General features: G+C 49.8%; 1 protein-coding gene across 5 annotated transcripts in view; it reads left to right on the top strand.

Moving 5' to 3' along the window:
* The first annotated feature begins 1789 nt into the window (after positions 1 to 1789).
* Alpl (alkaline phosphatase, biomineralization associated) overlaps positions 1790 to 19232 on the top strand; it is a 56592-nt gene continuing 39149 nt past the window's right edge. For 2 of the 5 annotated variants that reach the window (XM_090335634.1, XM_090335630.1), the window contains exon 1: positions 15855 to 15991. The gene's annotated coding sequence lies outside the window, so the exon portion shown is untranslated. Of the gene's footprint in view, positions 1922 to 15854; positions 15992 to 19232 lie in introns of those variants that run through there. The other 3 variants (XM_090335631.1, XM_090335633.1, XM_090335632.1) reach the window with 3 other exon arrangements.

The following is a 19232-nucleotide window of genomic DNA, read 5'->3' as shown; positions in this document are numbered from 1 at the left end:
TGGCGCCCCCTCACCCCCCCAGCCATTATTGATAGTCTCTCCAGTCCTCTGACCCTCGGTAAGCAATCACAGAGTCTTCTCACTCTATGTTGGGGTCCAGTACTATCCTTTCATCCCAGCTTCCTGTAGATGAGATAATTTTTCCTAAGCTCCATTCACTCACCACCCCCATGACTTTTGTCATCATCACTCAACCAACAAAATTCATGGATAAGTAGTGCTTACTCAATATTTGGGTTTGCTTTGAATATATATACTTACTTATAAAGGGAAACTTTCTAGTACTTTTGTAAACAAACCTTATCAGTATAAACACACAAGAAGAAATAAAAGCAAAATGTAGACATTCTTAGTTTTTGGCTCCAGGACTCAGTTCTGGCTCTAAACCTGAAGAGGACTCACATGCTTTCTGTGGGCCTCAGTTTTTCCCTCTGTATATTGGGCTTGTTGAAAGAGAAAGCATTTTAAGACACCAGTCTTTGAGCCTGGCATGCAGTGTGGAAGAGAGAATTCTGGGCTGCAGTTGATCCTGTGGGCACTGAAACCTTCTCTCTCTGCTGTTTTTCTTTCCTCATAACTCTCAGTGAAAGGTGGCTGCAACCACTGGGGGCACTGTGGCTCCAAGGAATTGCAGTTCCTCGCTTGAAAGCTCTGACTGGCTCTTAAGAGCACAGATTGTTCCCGGCAGCCCCAAAGGCCACTTCCAAGACACTCCACCTGGGGAGACATGAACTCTCTTGTTATGAGAAACATGCAAACAGAGCTAAAGGGAAGGTGAAGGGGTGTCCTTGGCCAGAAGTAGACAGAAGATTTTCTGTGGGCCTCAGGGGGGAGATGGCAGTGGTTCCTGGGGAGCTGGGACAGAGCCTGTACCATCCAACATCACTCCTCCCCCCTCCCCCAGTCTCCACCCCCACCTCATTTATTTAGAAGCTCAGTTTCCATGAACTTTCCTAAGTGTTCTAGGACTCCAGCAGCACACCAGGAGGTAACAGGCCCGTGAGAGGGTATCTGCCTGTTCAGGAGAGGGGGCCGGGCCACAGAGGTCAGTGGAATGGCCAAGGTCATCAGCGATGTTCAGAGCCTGGGCTGTCTGGCTCCACTGCCTGGGAAGCTGTCTGCGCCCTGTTCCTGCACCCCGTGGAGAGGTCCTGGGGCTTGGCTGGAATACAGCTTAGCCTTCCTCCTTTAAGGAGGGGTGTGGTGAGGAAAGTGTAAGAAGTGGGGAGCGGCCTTCCCACTACTTCTTCTGCCCATAGTCAAGACCAAGAAGGATAGAGGGGCAGGAAGGGTCTGGAGAGGGAGGGAGAGTCAGAAACACTGGTGGACAGAGACGAGGGCACGTGGGCAGAGATGGAGAGGAATCCAGATCCTAGGTAAATAGTCCTAGATAGCTGCTCAAGGCAGATAGGCGCAGGCAGACAGACGGCCAAGAGGGACAAAGACAGTCCCAAGAGATCAGAGATAAAGAAATAGGAGCTGGCCAAGGGGCAAGAGGGGCTGGACTGGGGCAGGCCCCGGGCTGCAGGACAGGTGTGTGTGTGTGGGGGGGGAACAGCCCCTGTCCTTCCCCAGCCTCTCCCTCCATCCCACCCCGGCTTCCCGGCCCCCCTCTCCCATTCCCCCCCCTCCTCCTCCCGCCCCTCCCCCGCCCCCCGCAGGCGTCCCTGCCGGGCGTCCCGCTCTCCTCCAGCAGGGGGCGCCCTGGGCGCGCTGCGCCGCCCGCCGCGGGGCGCGGGGCGCGGGGCTCGGGCCGGGGCGGGGCGGGCCGGGGCGGGGAGCGGCCGGGCCATCGCGCCCCGGGCCGCCTTTAAAAGCCGGCGGGGGAGGCGACCGGGGCCACCTCGCGCTCCGGTGTCCCAGCTCGCCGACCCCCGCCGCCGCGGTGCCGGGACAGACCCTCGTCGCGAGTTGGGCGCAGGTAAGAACGCCACGCGGGGCCCGGACTCCCGGGGACCCCCGCCGGCCTGGGGGATCCCGGCGCCCGCGCCCCGGGTGGCGGCGACGTCAGAGACGCACGGCCGAGCAGAGGGTCCCCGCGTCCGCACCTCGCCCCGGCCACCCGGGGGCACCCACTGGGAACCCCCCCCCGCCCGCCCGCCACTTGTCCCGCTCCGCTCTGGGCGGGCGGGCGCGGGGCCCGGGCTGGAGGATGGACGGGGCGCCCGCGGAGCTGTGTCCACGGAGGGGGCCGTCGAGGCAGCCCTGGGTCTCCCACCTCCCCGGACACTCACCAGCACCCCACCCCCGGCTCGGCACCTGCGCGCGGCGGCCGCTGCCGCCCGCTGGGCCCGGGCCGGGACTGGCACCCTCCGTTGCCCACACGTGGTCAGCTCGGACTCCGCAGCGCCCCCGAGGGGCTGCGCTGCTGGAGTCGAGGCTAGACCCGGGAGACCGGAGAGAGAGGGGCTCCGGAGCCCAGGGAGCCCGCCCTGGTGAGGAGGGGTGGAAGGCAGTGAAAGCCTTATCCTCACCCTGCGGTGTCCCCTCCGACCCTCCCCAGTACGTATTGGGGCTGGGGAAGGGGGCTTCACTCGGGCTCCTGGGGGGGGGGGTCCTTGAGATGAAAAGAAATGGTAAACTCAAGCCCCAAAGAAGAACTCTGAGATCCCCTGAAGTCCGTCCGGGGAGACCGGAGTTGGCTGCACATCCCTGAAGGCAGCTAGAAGCGCTTATGGGATGGGAGGTTCCTGCTCCAGCACCTGCAGGCACCGACTCGGCTTTACAGATTTGATTGGTGGGGCTAGGATTTGAACCTGGACCTCACGCCCTGCAACATACCTTGCTCTTCTCATGCTGCCCAAGAGGAGAGGGGGTAGGCTGCGAGGTTCCCCCCAGGCTCTCCCTACCCTGCCCCGGCCTCTCTTCACCCTCTCTATCCTACCCTCCATATCTTTGGTCCTTCCCACTGGCTCTTTTCCCGCCCAGGCCTCTCCAGGAGAAACTTCATCGGTTCCACTGATGGAGTGAGACAAGGCTATGTCTTTGTCAGGACCTGTGGCCCCCATTTTTTTTTTTTTTCTAAAAGGCTAAGTATATCCAGACACCTCTGGCTCACACCTGTAATCCTAGCTACTTAGGAAGCTGAGATCTGAAGATTATAGTTCAAAGCTAGCTTGAAGGAAAGTCCTTTAGACTCTTCTTGTCTTCTACCAGAAAAGTAGAAGTAGAGCTTGTGGCTCAAGTGGTAGAGTGCTAACCTTGAGCAAAAGAAGCTCAGGGATAGAACCCAGTCCCTGAGTTCAAGCCCAAGACAGGCACAAAAAATGCGGACCACAGTGAATAATAAAATTGAACTGCGGGCTGAGAGTTTGGCCTAGTGGTAGAGTGCTTGCCTAGCATGCACAAAGACCCGGATTTGATTCCTCAGTACCACATACATAGAAAAAAGCTGGAAGTGGTGCTGAGGCTCAAATGGTAGAGCTCTAGCCTTGAGAAAGTCCAAGGACAGTGCTCAGGCCCTGAGCTCAAGCCCAGGACTGGCAAATAAATAAATAAATAAATAAATAAATAAATAAAAATAAAATAAAATTGAACTGCATGCAGAAAAAAAAAGTCTATACAAATGCAGTTGATCTAGTTTTTGGGAATGGGGCAGTAAATTAAACAGACAAAAGCTCCTTCCCCTTTGTGGAGTAGACATTGGCATAATGTTTTCTTCAGGCTTTAAAATTTGAGTGTCAAAATAGACATTGTAAAACTGAAATAAGGTGATTCACAGAGAGGTTCAGATGTGACACCACATGCAAAACTGATCTTGCAGCAAAAAGAAGGCAGATTCACTGTGTGACCAGGGACCTGTTGTGCTCCGTCTTTGTGCCTCAGTCCTCTTTGTGGCTGCATAGATTCTAGTGAGGCCTCCATATGATTCATCCTGCACTGAAGACAATGGTGGCAGCCAGACACTTGTGCCTTACATCTATAATCCTAGCTAATCAGGAAGCTGAAATCAAAGGATTAAGGTTCAAAGCCAGCCTGGGCAGAAAAGTCCATGAGACTATTTTTTTGGCCAGTCCTGGGGCTTGAACTCAGGGCTTGGGCACTGTCCTTGAGCTTTCTCAAAGTTAGCACTCTACCACTTGATCCACAGCACCACTTCCAGCTTTTTTTTGTGTATGTGGTACCAAGGAATCAAATCCAGGGTTTTGTCATGCATGCTAGGCAAGTACTCTACCACTAGGCCACACTCATGGCCTGAGTCTCTCAGTTTTGATTATCCAGCAAAGCTGTTAGGCTGGCGGTGTGGCTCAAGACATAAAGCACCAGTTGTGAGCAAGTAAGACTAGCAAGTGCAAAGATCCTAGTTCAAGTCCTGGTACTGACAAAACAAAAACAACACAGGTCCCCCAGCTCCAGGTTGGCAACAGCTCTGGCTCTGTCTTCTGTGTCTCCAGAGCCTTCTTGGGTTTCTTAGTGCCCTGTGTAGGACAAACTGCCATGTCACAGCCTGTGACACATACAGTGTTCCCTGACACATTAGATGCCTGTTTAGAAACATCTTAAAAGATGGCAGTGAGTTGCCAAAGGACATACACAGGTGACATGGGGAGCCCATGGCTCTGTATGTGTAGGACTGAAATTCCAAGTCTAGCTATCTTGATGATGCTGTACCCCTCTTCATCCAGGGGTCCCGGATCCAGAGGCAGAGCCTGGAGTTCTTGCCTTGAAATCTGTCCTCCTTGGCTTTCTGGTACAAAGCCTAGAGCCAGGAGAGGGTTTTTGGGGAGCAAGAGCAAGCTGGATTGAGAACCACACGGAATTCTCCCCTCAGCCACAGGAATGCTGACTCAGCCCCAGGTCCACAAAGTCCAAGTCGTCATTGGCAAGCCAGGGCTGGGGCGTGTGGCATGGTTTTTTTTTTTTTTTTTTTTTTTTTTTCTGGAGATGTCATAACTTTTCAAGTACAGTGAACGTAACTTTTCAAGTAAACTGAAGGTTCATTCTCAGAACTGCTAGGTGAGCCTGGATGAGTTACTTGATCTCTCAGAGCCTCAGTTTCTCTCCTGTGTCATGTAAAGGGCCAGCCAGGTCACAAATGGCTGTCCAACTTTGGGCTTCACCCCTGTGGGTTGTTCTTGAGAAGTTAGTGGTTCCTGCAGACAGTTTCCACAGCCCAGAGAGCCAGAGAGAAGTCACTGCCTAAGCTAACAGAAGTACTGGATTAAAGGCAGCATCTCAGTTCCCATCCCCAGCTGTGTGACCCCCAGGCAAGTCACTTTGCCTCTCTGAACAGCAGCGTCGTTATGGGACACTCACATCCAAAGAACACTCAAGAATACTCTCCACTTTTCTCTTCCCATACCACCCCCCTCCCCACCCCACCCAACATTTCCTAATTGCTCCCAGAAAAACTCCACACTTAAAAGTTTTCCGTGCTCAAACCCTCAGCCTTGCTTGTGGCATGAAGTCAATTGTTTGCATTTCATTTGACTTCTCAAATGAAGGGGTAACATTTGAGATGAGGGGTGGGGTGGGGGCATGGAGGAAGGAGGGAGGAAGAAGTTAAACCAGATGTGTTTTTGTTTAACTATATGACGGCGGTTAGGTTGCCCCCAGTATTACCATTGGTCCCTCTGAATTCCAGTAATCGAGAGTCGGATTGCATGAAAAAAATTGCAGTGTTCTTTCCTGGCTGCCATGGAGTTATTATTACTATTTTACATTTGTCTGAGGCCACAAAATAGTGGCTGGAGAGCTCTCATCGATGCCTAGAATTTCAGGGCTGGCAAACCTTTAGAAGCTGGCTCTCTCCTCTGGCATCTTGGCAGGGCAGATTGAGACCCTGGGAGAGGAAAAAGGTTCCGGCCCAGGAACACACAGCCATGAGGGTCAGTCCGCTCTGTGGCCTTTTCCAGAGCTGACCAGTTCCCTGAATTTGGTGTACATCATTTGCATATGTGGCCTTAGTGTAGCTATGGTTTGAAATACCTGCTCAAGGGGAGAGGTAGATGGCAAGGGGTTTTATACTCAGGAGAGCAGAGTTAAGTGTTGATCTCTATGTGTCACTTCTCCTCTCTGGGCCTCTGTTTCCTTCATTATAAACCAATATATCTGAAGACCAGCAGGGGACATGAGACATCCCTTAGGCTTAGAATGAGTCTAGCTGAGTCCCTTGTGTCTCAGATGTGTGTGTGTGTGTGTGTACATGTGTATGTGTGTAATCCCAGTACATGCCTGTACTGAGGCTTATGCTCAGGGCCTGGGTGCTTGCTGTCCCTGAGCTTTTATGCTTAAGGATATTCCTTTACCACTTGGGCCACAGCTATACTTTCAGCCTCTTTCTTTTCTTTTCCTTTTTTTAATTTTTTTTAAATTTTTTGGTCTTTTATAGCTTTTTTTTCCAGAGCCGGGACCCGAACCTAGGACCTTGCACTTGCCAGGCAAGGGCGCTTCCGCTGAGCCAAGCCCTGACCCCTTTTTTTTCTTTTTTTTTTAAACCAGTCCTGGCACTTGGACTCAGGGCTTGGGTACTATCCTTGGGCTTTCTCAAGGACTCTACCCTTGAGCCACAGTACCCTTCTGGCTTTTTCTGTGTATTTGGTACCAAGGAATTGAACCCAGGGCTTCATGCATTCTAGGCAAGCACTCTACCACTAGGCCATGCTTCCAGCCCTTTTTCTTTCTTTTGTGATGAAAGTCTCATGCTTTTCTGCCTGAGATGGTTTCAAAGCATGATCCTCTAGTTCTCAGCCTCCTGAGTAGCTAAAAATACAGGCCTGGAGCCATCAGCACACAGTGGAGCCTCAGGTCTTTATGGCTGACTCTGTGCTAGGTTATGCTAGGTCAGGCACAAACTGCCCTCCCAAAGTGACAAGGCGTAGCGGGGCAGGGGACCACGGGCTCAAAACTTCAGTTTAGTTGCTGGTGTTGTTAAACCAGAGGTTTCATTTTACATTTAAAAAAAAAAAAACCCAACATGGGTTTCTGGCTTCTCTGGAAAGATCAGAAGATGTGGCCCCTTGAGGCCAAGTTCCAGCCTGGCCACAATGGTGAGAGCTAAGTGGCAGCTACTTGTTTCACATTACCGCAGTCCCCTCCGCGCCCCAGCCCCTTGCATAGGGCTCGCCACTCCCCTCCCCTAGACTTCGCAGGCTGGCCTGAGTATGCAGATTCTGGGACCCTGGAAGTTGGGAAGGGAGGCAGAGTCACACAAGTGGGCTCAAACCTTATGTAAATGGCTGCAGAAGGCTTGGGCCAGGATAGGACCCTGGTCAGAAGGCCACAGCCTTCATTCATGGCCTGCTGCGGTGAGCCTGCCCAGCCATCCTGCTGTGTAGACTGACAGTACGGGGTGCTCTATTACAGAGATTTCCCAGCCACTTCTGGGGGTGGGGGAAGGTTCCCTTTCCTCCTGTCCCCTTGCCTGATGCCATACCCCACACATGAGCCTGGAATAATTGTGTTCTCTTTGCCCATGGCTCTCTCCTCATCTGCCTTTTACTGAGAGGTTGGTGAGTCCCAGGATGCCAGGGAGAACCTCAGAATCACTGTGGTTTGAAGACTGGTGGTTAGACTGGGGGTTCTGAGGAGCTCTGAAAGACCCCATCTCAACCATGATGCTGGGTATAGTGGCATGTGCCTCTCTGGAAGAGGGGTAAAGAGGAGGATTGCTGTCCAGGCTAGTCTGAGCAATAAAAACGTAAGATTCAACCTGAAAAATGAACCTCCCTAGCAAGTGTTAGGCTCTGAGTTCAAATCCCCAGTCCTACCAAAGAAAAACACCAAATAAAGCTAAATGCAGCCAGTGATGTGTCGTTCTTGCTTGTAATTCAAGCTAATACTCAGGGGTTTGAGAGCTGAAGATTGTAGTTCAAAGCCAGTCCAGGCAGGAAAATCCATGAGACACTTATCTCCAGTTAAACATCAGAAAACTGGAAGTGGTACTGTAGCTCAAAGTGATAGAGTGCTAGCCCTGAACAAAAGAGGCTAAGGGATGGCGCCCAGGCTCTGAGTTCAAACTCTACAACCAACAAAAACAAACAGCTAAACTAAATGCAACCTTTATATGGGTGTACCTTGTGGTGTTTTGGGTTTTTTTTTTTGTACTAGAGATGAATCCTAAGGTGCCAGGCCTTTTGCCTGTGTGTGTGTGTGTGTGTGTGTGTGTGTGTGTGTGTGTGTGTGTGTGTGTGTGTGTGTGTGTGTGGTGGGGGGCAGTACTGAACCTTGAACTAAGGATCTTACACTCAGCTATTCATCCAATGCTGGTGACCTACCACTTGAGCCATACCGCCACCTCTACTTCCAGCTTTTACTAGTTAATTGTAGATAAGTGTCTCACAAGCTTTTCTGCCCAGGTTGGCTTTAAACTGTGGTCTTCAGATCTCAGCTTCCTGCGTAGCTAAGTAAGATTCCAGCCATGAGCCACCCTTGCACGGGAGCCTTTGACTTTTTATTAGGTCTACCTATTTTCCTGGCCCCCTCCCTACCCTCAGCTGGGGCTTCCTGACCCTGGTGGAATCTCCTGGCTGCCACTTGCCCTCTGGCGCTGTTTCAGTCCCAGTCTTTCTTCACATTGCTTCTCTTTCCCTGTGACTTTCCTGTCCCTTCTCCAGTGAAGGTGGATTGCAGGCTTACCTCTCACCAGCGTCGGTGGGGAGGAGACCCCTCCCCTGTTCCTCATTTCTTCTCCCGCCTCCACTCCTTCCTCTCATTAAGCTCCTCCCCCTCAAAATAAAGCTCACTGTCTTCTCTAACTGCTGGTGGATGCCTGTGTCCTCACCTTAAGATTGGTTATTGGGCATTGTGGCAGACTCCAATGGCAGACACCATCATCCACCCCATACTACAGATGAGGAAACTGAGGCAGGGCCCCTCTAGTTGGGAGGATAGCCACAGATGTCTGTGACACGGAGGACATCTTACAGAAATCTGTTCCTTACTTCAAAATAATTGGAATAATTGTGAAGAAACAAAGGTAATCAGATTTCCTCTCAATTGTTTGCTCAAGCACTTGCCTTGATTGCCTAAGTTTTTTTTGGGGGGGGGGTGTCACAATACTCCTGTTGTTTTCTAGCCCTTGACTCATCCTTATAATTAGCATTTAAGGGCTTCCTCTGTGCCAAAATCTGAGCTGCTTTGAATGACCTTAGCTTGTTATTTTGCCCATTTCCAAATAAGGAGAGAACAGAAGCTCAGAGAAGTTGAGTAACAGTCTCAAAGTCACACAGCTAGAAAGCGCAAATGAGACTCTAATTTAGGTCTCCTGCCCAGCATGTCTGTGAAAGGAAGAGGACTTACTGTATGTTGGTCTTAGGCTAAACCATCTGTCTCTGGGAGGGATAGGGTTCTCATGGGGGGGGGGGGGTTACGGGGGAGGGGTTGTATGGGGGAGCCAATCACTCTGGGTCAGGTAGTAACATCTCTTCTCATAGATAAGGAGCCTCACTCATTATCCCTCAGTTCAGAAGACAATGACAGTTCTAGCAGGGAGCCTGAGTTTGAATCCTAGTTATGCCATTTCATGCTGGGCAAATCCCCCTCCATCTTTTGGCTTCTGGTTATCCCAACCAAATACCATCACTTCCATGAAACAAGGCCTTTGGACTTTGCAAGTTCGTAACTAGCACATAGCTGACACATGTACCGCTACTCTCCTGTCCTGTGCCCATGCCACATGTCACCAATCAATCACTGCTCTCTCTCTCTCTCTCTCTCTCTCTCTCTCTCTCTCTCTCTCTCTCTCTCTCTCTCTCCTCTCTCCCCTCCCCCCCCACCAAATGCACTATGGTTCTCCAGGGAGGCAGCCAGCCATAAACAGCTAATCAGATGTGGCACATGGAAGGAAAAACATCCTAGAACCAGACTAGGTTTAGTAAGGGTATAGACAGGGAGTGAAGGAACAGGCCCAGGAGGTGCTAGGTTCAATGTACTTCTTTTCCTTAGCTGGACTCCACCAGAACCTGCCTCTGGTGTGGGGTGGGGGCCTTTGGTGGGGGCCTCTGCCCAGTCCTAAGGGAAAAGCTCAGCTCCAGCCCAGCTGCTGCCTAGCTTTGAGGATGAGGAACAGGAAGGTCCTGGGAAGTGTGAGCTCCCTCCTCCACCCTCCACAATAATAGCCTGGACTGAATAATCTAGCACAGCTCACTTTCCAAGTGAGGAAAGGGTGTTACCTGGATCCCCACCCTGCTGGTGAGCTTTGAATCCGCATCCATTCCTCTCCCAGACAGGCCCAGCTTCCCTTGCGGCTGCCGTCCAGGACAGCCACCCAGTTACGACTGACTGAGAAACTGTGCTGATCCTCTGCCTGGGGACGGAGCTATCATTGCTGGAGCCTTCTTTCTTTTTGGTGCTCCCAGCGCATGTGCTCTACTGCTGAGCGGCAGCCCTGCCTGGAGCCGGTCCAGGACACTGGGGGAAGCACTGAAAATGGCATCTCAGTTTTGCAGATTAGGAAATTGGGGTTCACAGCCCCATCTGTTCCCTGATCTTTGCTGAACAGGTGGCAAAGGGGAGCCCCAAGAGGAGATGAGAACTCAGGAGTGTTACGATGGAGTTGGGCCTGCCTGGTACCCTGGAGGGACCCACCTCAATTTCTGTTTTAAGCAGCTCCTATTTTAATCAGCCATGCCATCTCAGATAAGTTACTTTAACTTCTAACCTTAGTTTGTCATGCATTAATAATAATCATCATAATCATAATCATAAGTACCTGGGATTGAACACAGGGCCTTATGCCTGCTAATGTGCTGTGCATCTGAACTATATCCCTGTTTCACTTTTCAGGGACTGTGTATGTGTGTGTGCACTCACACCGTTGAGAGGGCATGAATTCAGAGTCTGGTATTAGCTTTCTCTACTCAAGGTTGGTGCTTTACTACTTGTCACACCTCCACTTCCACCTTTTGGTGGTTAATGGAGAGTCTCCTCCATATTTTGGATCTGTCCTGATTTCAAACCTTGGCCCTCAGATCTCAGCCTCTGAGTATTTAGGATTACAGGTGTGAACCATCAGTACCTGGCTTACCTGTTTTTTGAATCAGAGTTTTGTTATGTAGCCCAGGCTGGCCTTGAATTCAGAATCTGCCTCAGCTTTATAGGTACTGGATTACAGGCATGCATCACCACACCTGGCTTTCCTTTCCAGTTTTTAATGTTTTTATTCACAAACTCACCAAATTCTTAAAAACAACCTGGTGAAGTCTTATCCTTCCTTTGTAAAAGGGGAAACTGAGGTTCAGGGAGGCAAGGCAACTCGTACAAGGTCAGATGGATAGCAAAACCAACTGTCAAATTCAGATGAGTAACCTGGGCCAGAGGGTTTTCCTGTGTCTCCCTCACCTCTTGTCCCTCTGCCTTGCCCCTGCTGCCCTTTCCTGCTCTGTCTTCTGTCTCTGTGCCCAGCTGGCTTCGTAGCCAGAGCTTTGTGTAATCTGGTCATGTGCCCCAGTGTCTGGCTGGAAGCCTGGCTTCCTGAAGGTTAGGGGCCCCTCAGAACCAGTCCTGTGCCCTGCTATCTCACAGTGACGTGTGTGGAGTGACTTTTCAGTTGATGAGAGGCTGCACACCTGTCTGACTTCCTGCAGTGCAGTGGCTTAGTCACCTGGGAAACCTGGAAAGGCTGTCCTGAGGTGTGATGCTTGTGTCACTCCTGGCAGAGCCTTGGCCACCCTTCCCAGCTTGCCCTGGGGTCCTCCCATCTCCATCATTGATGCCAGGTCCCTAATGGCCTGTGGGGATGACTGGCAGCAGGACAGAGGGTGGCAGATTCCCTGCTGGCAGCTCAGGCCTTTAGGCAGGTCTGAGTTTCCCATGCCACACTTCTGGCTAGTGTTTTTGCTCATTTTGTTGATCATTTGCTCATTTATTGATCCATAGTTCCAAACAACCTAAATTTCTTGTTTTCCTTTCCTTCCCTCTTCCTCCCTCCCTCCCTCCCTCTCTCTCTCCCTCCCTCCCTTCCTTCTTTCTTCTTTTTCTCCTCCCTGCCTCCCTTCCTTCAATGCTAGTCCTGTGGGCCTGGGCCTGAGCACTGTCCCTTAGCTTTTCATTCAAGGCCAGCACTTGAACTACAGCTTCATTTCTGGCTTTTTGGTAGTTCCTTGGAAATGAGTCTCCTGGATTTTCCTATCTGATTGTCTCTGAACTTCTATATCAGGTCTGAGATCTCAGCCTTCTGAGTATCTAGGAGTACATTAAGTGTGAAGCATTGGATATTTTGGGGGTATCATGGGGCTTGAACTTGGCCTGGATTCTGTCCCTGAGTTCTTCAGCTCAAAGCTACTACCCTACCCTTGAGCCAAGCCCCACTTCCCATTTTCTAGAGGTTAACTGGAGATAAGAGTCTCAGGTCCTTTTGGGCCCAGGCTGGCTTTGAACCTTGATCCTCAGATCTCAGCCTCCTGAGTAGCTAGGATTACAGGTGTGAGCCACTGCACCCGGCTAGATTTTAATTTCTTTAATAATCAGAACAGTCATCATTCAGGCTTTGTTCTAGGTAGTCCCATATCCATCCATCCATCCATCCGTTCATTTATTCCTTGTAACTGAGGTTCAGAGAGATTAAGTTCTCATGTCCCCTAGCTTACAGAGTCTGTGTCTAATGCCTATAGTTTAGTGTCTCCCAGGGTGCTATATTCCAGTCCAGGGGCCTTCTCTTCACCTGCTAGCCTGTCCTATACTGCAGAAACCTGGGTCCAATGGTCAGGACCAGGTTTAGAAAGTGAAGTGAGCCAAGTGGCCATGTTCCCTGAACGTAGTCTGCCTCCACCAGGGTGGACACGTGGCAGATCTTGTGACTCTCATCTGAGGAGCACAGAGCGTGGTGCCCTGTGTAGAAGCTGGCAGGACAGAGAGATGCAGAAGCCAGGAATGCCTTTAGAGAGGGAGGATGGGGCCTTCACACCTACGTCTAGGGGTAGATGTGTAACAACTCACTGTAGCCTCAGTTCAGCCCCAGGAGGGGGTGGGTGGAATAATGATTCCAGAGCACCATGGGAACCAAGCTCTGAGACATCTTGATTGGCCCAGTAGCTGCAGGACCTGGGTATACCCCAGCGTCAGGTGTCTGACCACAGTCCTCCCCAAAGCAAAGTGATGCTGAGGCTTTTGCTGGCTGGCTCCCAGGTTGGCCTGGCTACTGTCTGATTCTCTGGGTGGAAGGCCATCTCCCCATTTCCTCCACATCACAGGCTAAGGCTGGGTGCAGAGAGGTGTTTCCAGGAGGAGGAATGAGTGGGTCACCTTGCCCTGGCGGACATAGCCTCTGCTGTGTAGTCAGCATGATGATCCACCGATACCATCCAAGGTTGACTACAGCATCTAGGATTGTCTTACACCAACAGCCTCAGGGAGGCGATTAGAGCATGTAATCCATGCGATAGAGACAGAGCTGAAGCTTGGCTAGTTAGTGACTCCAAGCTAAAGAGTGGGAGGGCTGGGATTGGAATCCAAAGCCTGGATCTTCCTGCCTGCCTCCCAGGTCAACTCTTGAGTGAACTGCTCCTGGCTACCTGCCTTGGGGAAATCTGGGCTGGGAATCCAGGCCTGACTTCTTGACAAGTCTTAATCAGTTGTTTTGTTTTGTCAGTCACAGGGTTTGAACTCAGGGCCTTGGTGCTGCCTCTGAGCTCTTTGACTCAAGGCTAATTCTCTACCCTTTGAGTCACAGCACCACTTCCTTTTTTTCCTGATGGTTAATTGGAGATAAGAGTCTCACAGATTTTCCTGGCTTTGAACCATGATCCTCAGATCTCAGCCTCCTGAGTAGCTAGGATTACAGATGTGAGCCACCGCACCTGACTTTTAATCTACGTACTAATAATGATGAGTTGTGCAATGTGCCCCATGAATGTATGTGACCCATGCTCCTTTAACCCTCCCCGAAGGGCTACTGGCATTTGTGTTTTTGCAGGTGAGGAACAGACACCTAGAGAAAGGGACAAGTTCAAAGCCATGCAGCTCCTAAAGCAGCTGATCTTGACCTGGGCAGCCTGGCGCCAGGGTCTGGCTCCCAGTCACTTATAGCAGGCTATAAGTGATTTTTTTTTTGCTGTGGGGTGGGAAGCTCTTGAACTCAGGATCTGGGTGCTGTTGTTTAGGTTTTCACTCACGGCTATCACTCTGCTACTTGAACTACACTACTTGAATTCTACTGCCAGCTTTTTGAAAGAGATGATAGTCTTTTTTTTTTTGCCAGTCCTGGGCTTGAGCTCAGGGCCTGAGCACTGTCCTTGGACTTTCTCAAGGCTAGAGCTCTACCACTTGAGCCTCAGCACCACTTCCGGCTTTTTTCTATGTATGTGGTACCGAGGAATTGAACCCGGGACTTCGTGCATGCTAGGCAAGCACTTTAACCACTACGCCAAACTCCCGGCCAGAGATGATAGTCTTATGGACCTTCCAGCCCAGGCTGCCTGTGAATTTCAATCCTCAGCTCTCAGCCTCCTGAGTAGCTAGGATTTCAGGCGTAAACCACCAGCACCTGCTTCTAAACTCCTCTTGAACTTGCGTTTTCAGGATCCAGACTCACCATCCATGAGGAGGGAGGCTGTCAAAGTGAAGCAAGCAGCTCCATTAGACCCTCTGGGAGGTGGGGGGATCACTGAGGTCGGACACCCCTACGCCACCAATTGGAGCCATTTATCAGGCCCCTGTGATTAGGGGGTGGGAAAGCAGGGGTGCAGAGAGAGTGGGGATCCAGCAGGGCAGGGTCAGGAGGAGGCCAGCTCAATTTGCTTGGTGGAAGCTGTTAGTAAAACAGAAGCCTAGTGGGAGACCCGCCTGGCCTGCTCCAGTGCTCTGGCCTGCAGCCTGGCCCTCCTGAGCTGCCTGTCTTGCTTCCAGAGTTCTTCCTGGGGTGGGGGATCTCTAGGCACTGGTGTGTGTAAGAACTTTGCTCTAAAGTTCCTCTTTCAGCTCTCTGTTCTCTGCCTGCCCCATTTCCCTCTCTTGGAGGAAACAAATTCTTTCCTTTTGGGGAGAAGCATGATTTGAATGATCAAGAGTTTCCTGCTGGCCCTTGGCCAAGCAGAGCTCAGCTGTGCCAGGCTCGAGGCAGGGCTCGAGGCTGGTTTGCCAGCATCCACATTCTGTCACACTCCCATTGCTGAAGGCAAACGACAGTGGAGAATGGATGTGAATTGTCTGTTGGTGACAGGGGCAGCCTTTGCTTGGGCCTTGTCCCCTCACTGTCTGGAGTGGCTCTGAGGGAAAGATGAAAGGCGTCCCTGTCACAGGGAATTCCTACTGTAACCAACTTTCTTGGCATTTCATCTGGGTGCATCGTGGCCCCTGTGAAGGTCGAGAAGGGAAAAAGGGGAAAACATGGGTACAGATGACATTCATTCATTCATTCATTCGTTCTGCAGATACTTTAGGCTAGGAAGCTGCCTGAGCCCTAGGCTAGCACTAGGATTCACAGACGAATGTAACCCGGGTGATTCAGGATGGAGAAAGTACAGGACCCATGTAACTAGTCAGGGCTGGGGGGACAGGATGGAGACAGGACTTCTGGAAGAAGTGGCGTTGATCCTTATTTTCCTGTAAGTATTTCCGTAACCTCCTCTCTGGTAGGCTGGGGATACAGCCTAGGGAACAGCCTAGTACCCTGCTCTCCCTGATGCTCCCAGGAAATACTGCAGTTGATTTTTGGCAGTGACAAGCACTGTGAAGAAAAGGAACGGAATCAGCGCCTGTGAAGAATCATGGCTGGCTGGGCTGGAGGAGGCTCCTGGCACACAGAGCTGAGACCTAGAGGAAGAGTGTTCTAAGCAAGGGAAACAGCCCATGAAAACTCCAGAGGGGCCAGAAGGAGGGCTCACAGGCCAGGGGTGTGGGGTGGGGCCAGCGGGTGATGTCAGAAAGGTGGGCAGGACCCAGGGCGGGTAGGCATCTGACCCGGGTGAATGGAGACTGACCCAGCGGGGGGCCTATGAGCAGAGGGTGGCCTCCCATCTGTTGAATGGCCCCTTAACAACACTTTGGACAAGAATGGCTCCTCGTCTCTGCCCCCTCCAGGTACACTGACGGGGAGCCTGGAGACCCTGGAAGGGTAAGCAATCCTTCCAGTTCGCTGGGGTATCTCTAGATCTCCCCAGTGCCCACCGTTCCCTGTGGATGCTCACAAAGCCCTAGGGTTTACCGAAGGACAGGAGGAAGGGGGAGGCTCAGCCAGGTGCCAGGGACCAGGCAAGGGCATTCACACTTTGGCTTCCTAGGATGGATCTTGACCAGGTGACTGAACTTCAGGGACAATGGGGATGGAAGTAGTTTGTGGCTGGAAGGTTGTTCGGGCCAGCACTTTTTATAGTGCTTAACACAATGTGACCCAAGGTAGTTTGCAGTTTGTTTTGGAACAGGGTCTTGCTATGTATTTCAGGCTAGGATGATCTTAAATTTGAGATTCTCCTGCTTCAGCCTCTTGAGTGTTGGGATTATAGGTATGTATCACCTCATGCCCAGCTCATTTTCTAAACTCTATATCCAGTTTGTTGCAGTGGCTATGTAGAAATAATAATGGGTTTTGTTGTCATTGTTTTCTAGTGTTGGCCTGTTGTACGCTAGGCTTGTGTTCCTTCATGGAGCAGCCTCTCTCTCAGCCCTAGCTTTTGTTGTTGGTTGGTTTGTTGCTTGTACTGAGTTTGAACTCAGGGCCTTACACGAGCTTGGTTTACTTGCTTGGCTGACGCTCATCAATTGAACCATACTTCCAGTGCAGCTGAAGCTGTACTTTTTTGTTTCACACGGGCCTTGAACTGTGATTCACCGGATCTCAGCCTAAGTAGTTAGGATTACAAGATCACTGCAACCTGGTTTAGAGTTTTGGATGTTTAAATCTTGATTTTTTTAAAAAAACTATTTTCACTAACATTACAGTTTTAACGCTAGAGAAAAATGGCAGAACAGGATGCGGTGGCTCATGCTTGTAATCCTGTCTACTCAGGAGCCTGACATCTGACGGTTGAGGTTCAAAGCCAGTCCAGACAGAAGTGACATGAGACTCTTATCTCCAATATATCAATCAGAAAAGGCTTAAGGCCCCAACAAAAAAGAATTTCAGGCCCTGAGTTCAAGCCCTAGGACTAGGGAACAAAAAGGTGGTACTAGTTATCTTTACCTTATTTTTTATTTCTAAAGGGAATATTCTAACATTTCTCCCTTTAGAAGATGGGCAAAAGCTACAGATTTTCTTATGAATTGCTTTTTGGTGTGTGTAGGCTGTTTATTATTATTGTTGTTTTGTTGTTGTTGCTGCTGCTTTTTTTTTTTTTTTATTTTTGTGCCAGTCCTGGGCTTGAACTCTGGGCCTGGGCTCTGTCCTTGAGCTTTTGTATCCAAGGCTAGGACTCTATGACTTGAGCTACAGCTCCATTTCCAGCTTTTTGTTAACTGGAGATAAGAATCTCATGGAATTTTCTGCCCAGGCTGGCTTCAAACTGAGATCTGTAGATCTAGCCTCTTGAGTAGCTAGGATTACAGGCATAAGCCACTGGTACCAGGCTTATAAATTGCTGCGGCTTCCTCTTCTTCCTTTCTTCCTTGTCCTCCTTGTCCTCCTTCCTCTTCTGGGTTAATGAAAGCTTTCTTCACAATTTGTTAAGAATTTAAAAAGAATCTGGACTGGCATGGTGACTTATATGTGTATTTCCAGCTATGCAAGAGAAAAAGATTAAGAGGATTGCGATTCCAGGACAATCTGAGAAAAATGTCAGTGAGACCCCATCTCAATTGATAAAGCTAGGCTTGATCATGTGTGCCTGTTACCCGAGCTGTGCAGGAGGTGCTGGTAGGAGGTTTGCAGTCTAAGGTTGGCCCTGGATCAAAACTGGAGACTCTACCTGAAAAGTAACTAAAGCACAAAAGGGTTGGGTGCGTATGGTTCAGGTGATCTTATTATTTTACATTGTTGTCTTACTGGCAAGATTTTAACTACAGTTTCAATTTCTTTACTCAGGTTCTGTATGTCTTCTTCAGTCAGTTTTGGTAAGTTACACTTTTAGAAATGTAGGAATGTAAGCTCCACTTGAAAAGGGCGTCCAGTAAAGCTCTCCATAGTGTTTCCTTCTCACCCTCTTCTTTCCCATTGTGTTCTTCCTTTCTTAACATTGCCAAGGGGTTCATTGCCTTTGTATGAGTTTGTGTGAGTGTGTGTGTGTGTGTGTGTGTGCACGTGTGTATGTGTGTCTGTGTGTGCATGCATGCCAGTACTGGGGCTTGAACACTAGCTGTTTTACTCAAAGCTGGTACTCTACCATTTGAGTCACACCCCCACTTCTAGTTTTTTTGCTTTAAGATAAAAGTCTCTCTAACTTATCTGGCTTCAAATTTTGAACCTCCAGAGTTCAGCCTCCTGAGTAGCTAGGATTTTAGAGATGTGCCACCAGCACCTGGTTTATGTCCTTTCTTTAATTAACTAATTAATTAATTAATTTTATTTTGTTTGTCATGGGGCTTGTATTTGGCCTGGACATTGTCCCTCAGCTCTTCAGCTCAAGGCTACCACCCTATCCTTGAGCCAAGCCCCACTTCCCATTTTCTAGAGGTTAATTGGAGTCTCAGGTCCTTTTGTGCCCAGGCTGGCTTTGAACCTTGATCCTCAGATCTTAGCCTCCTAATAGCTTGGATTACAGGCGTGAGCCACTTCACCCAGTCTTTTCTTTATTTTTTATTTTCATTTTGGCGCCTGTCCTGGGGCTTGAACTCAAGGCCTGGGTATTGTCCCTGAACTTTTGTGCTTAAGGCTAGCGTTCTACCACTTGAGCCACAGCTTTACTTCTGACTTTTTTGGTAGTTAATTGAAGATAAACCTTATAGACTTTTGAACTATGATCCTCAGATCTCAGCCTCTTGAATAGCTAGGATTACAGGTGTGAGCTACTGGTACCCAGCTTGTCTTTTTTAAGGACATACATGTGGCTTTGATCTTCCCAACTGAATCATTTTTTAAAAACTCTGATCTTTATAAACTTCATACTTAATCTCATTTCTGGTTTTCCCAAATTTCCTAGATTGGATACTTAGCTCATTAATCTTCAACTTTTTGTGGTATGAATTTTTTAGTATGTGGTATAATATTTTTGTTATCTTTCAGTTGTAAGTGAATTTAATTTGTACTCTGACTCTTTTCTTAATGCAGGAAGCATTTAAGATGCTTTTAACTTTTAACTTCTAACTTAATTGTGCTGTGGTCATGGAAAAGCAGGCTGTGTGGAAATTTATTAGTGGAAATATAGCGCTTGCCTTGTGGCTTGCTATGAGATTGAACTTTGAAGTGCTTTAATGTTCCTGAAAAG

Source organism: Megascapheus bottae, chromosome 6 (genome assembly GCF_031878675.1).
Source record: "Megascapheus bottae isolate mThoBot1 chromosome 6, mThoBot2.hap1, whole genome shotgun sequence".
In the NCBI taxonomy this organism is placed as follows: Eukaryota; Metazoa; Chordata; class Mammalia; order Rodentia; family Geomyidae; genus Megascapheus; species Megascapheus bottae.
This window is presented reverse-complemented; position numbering and strand designations above follow the sequence as displayed.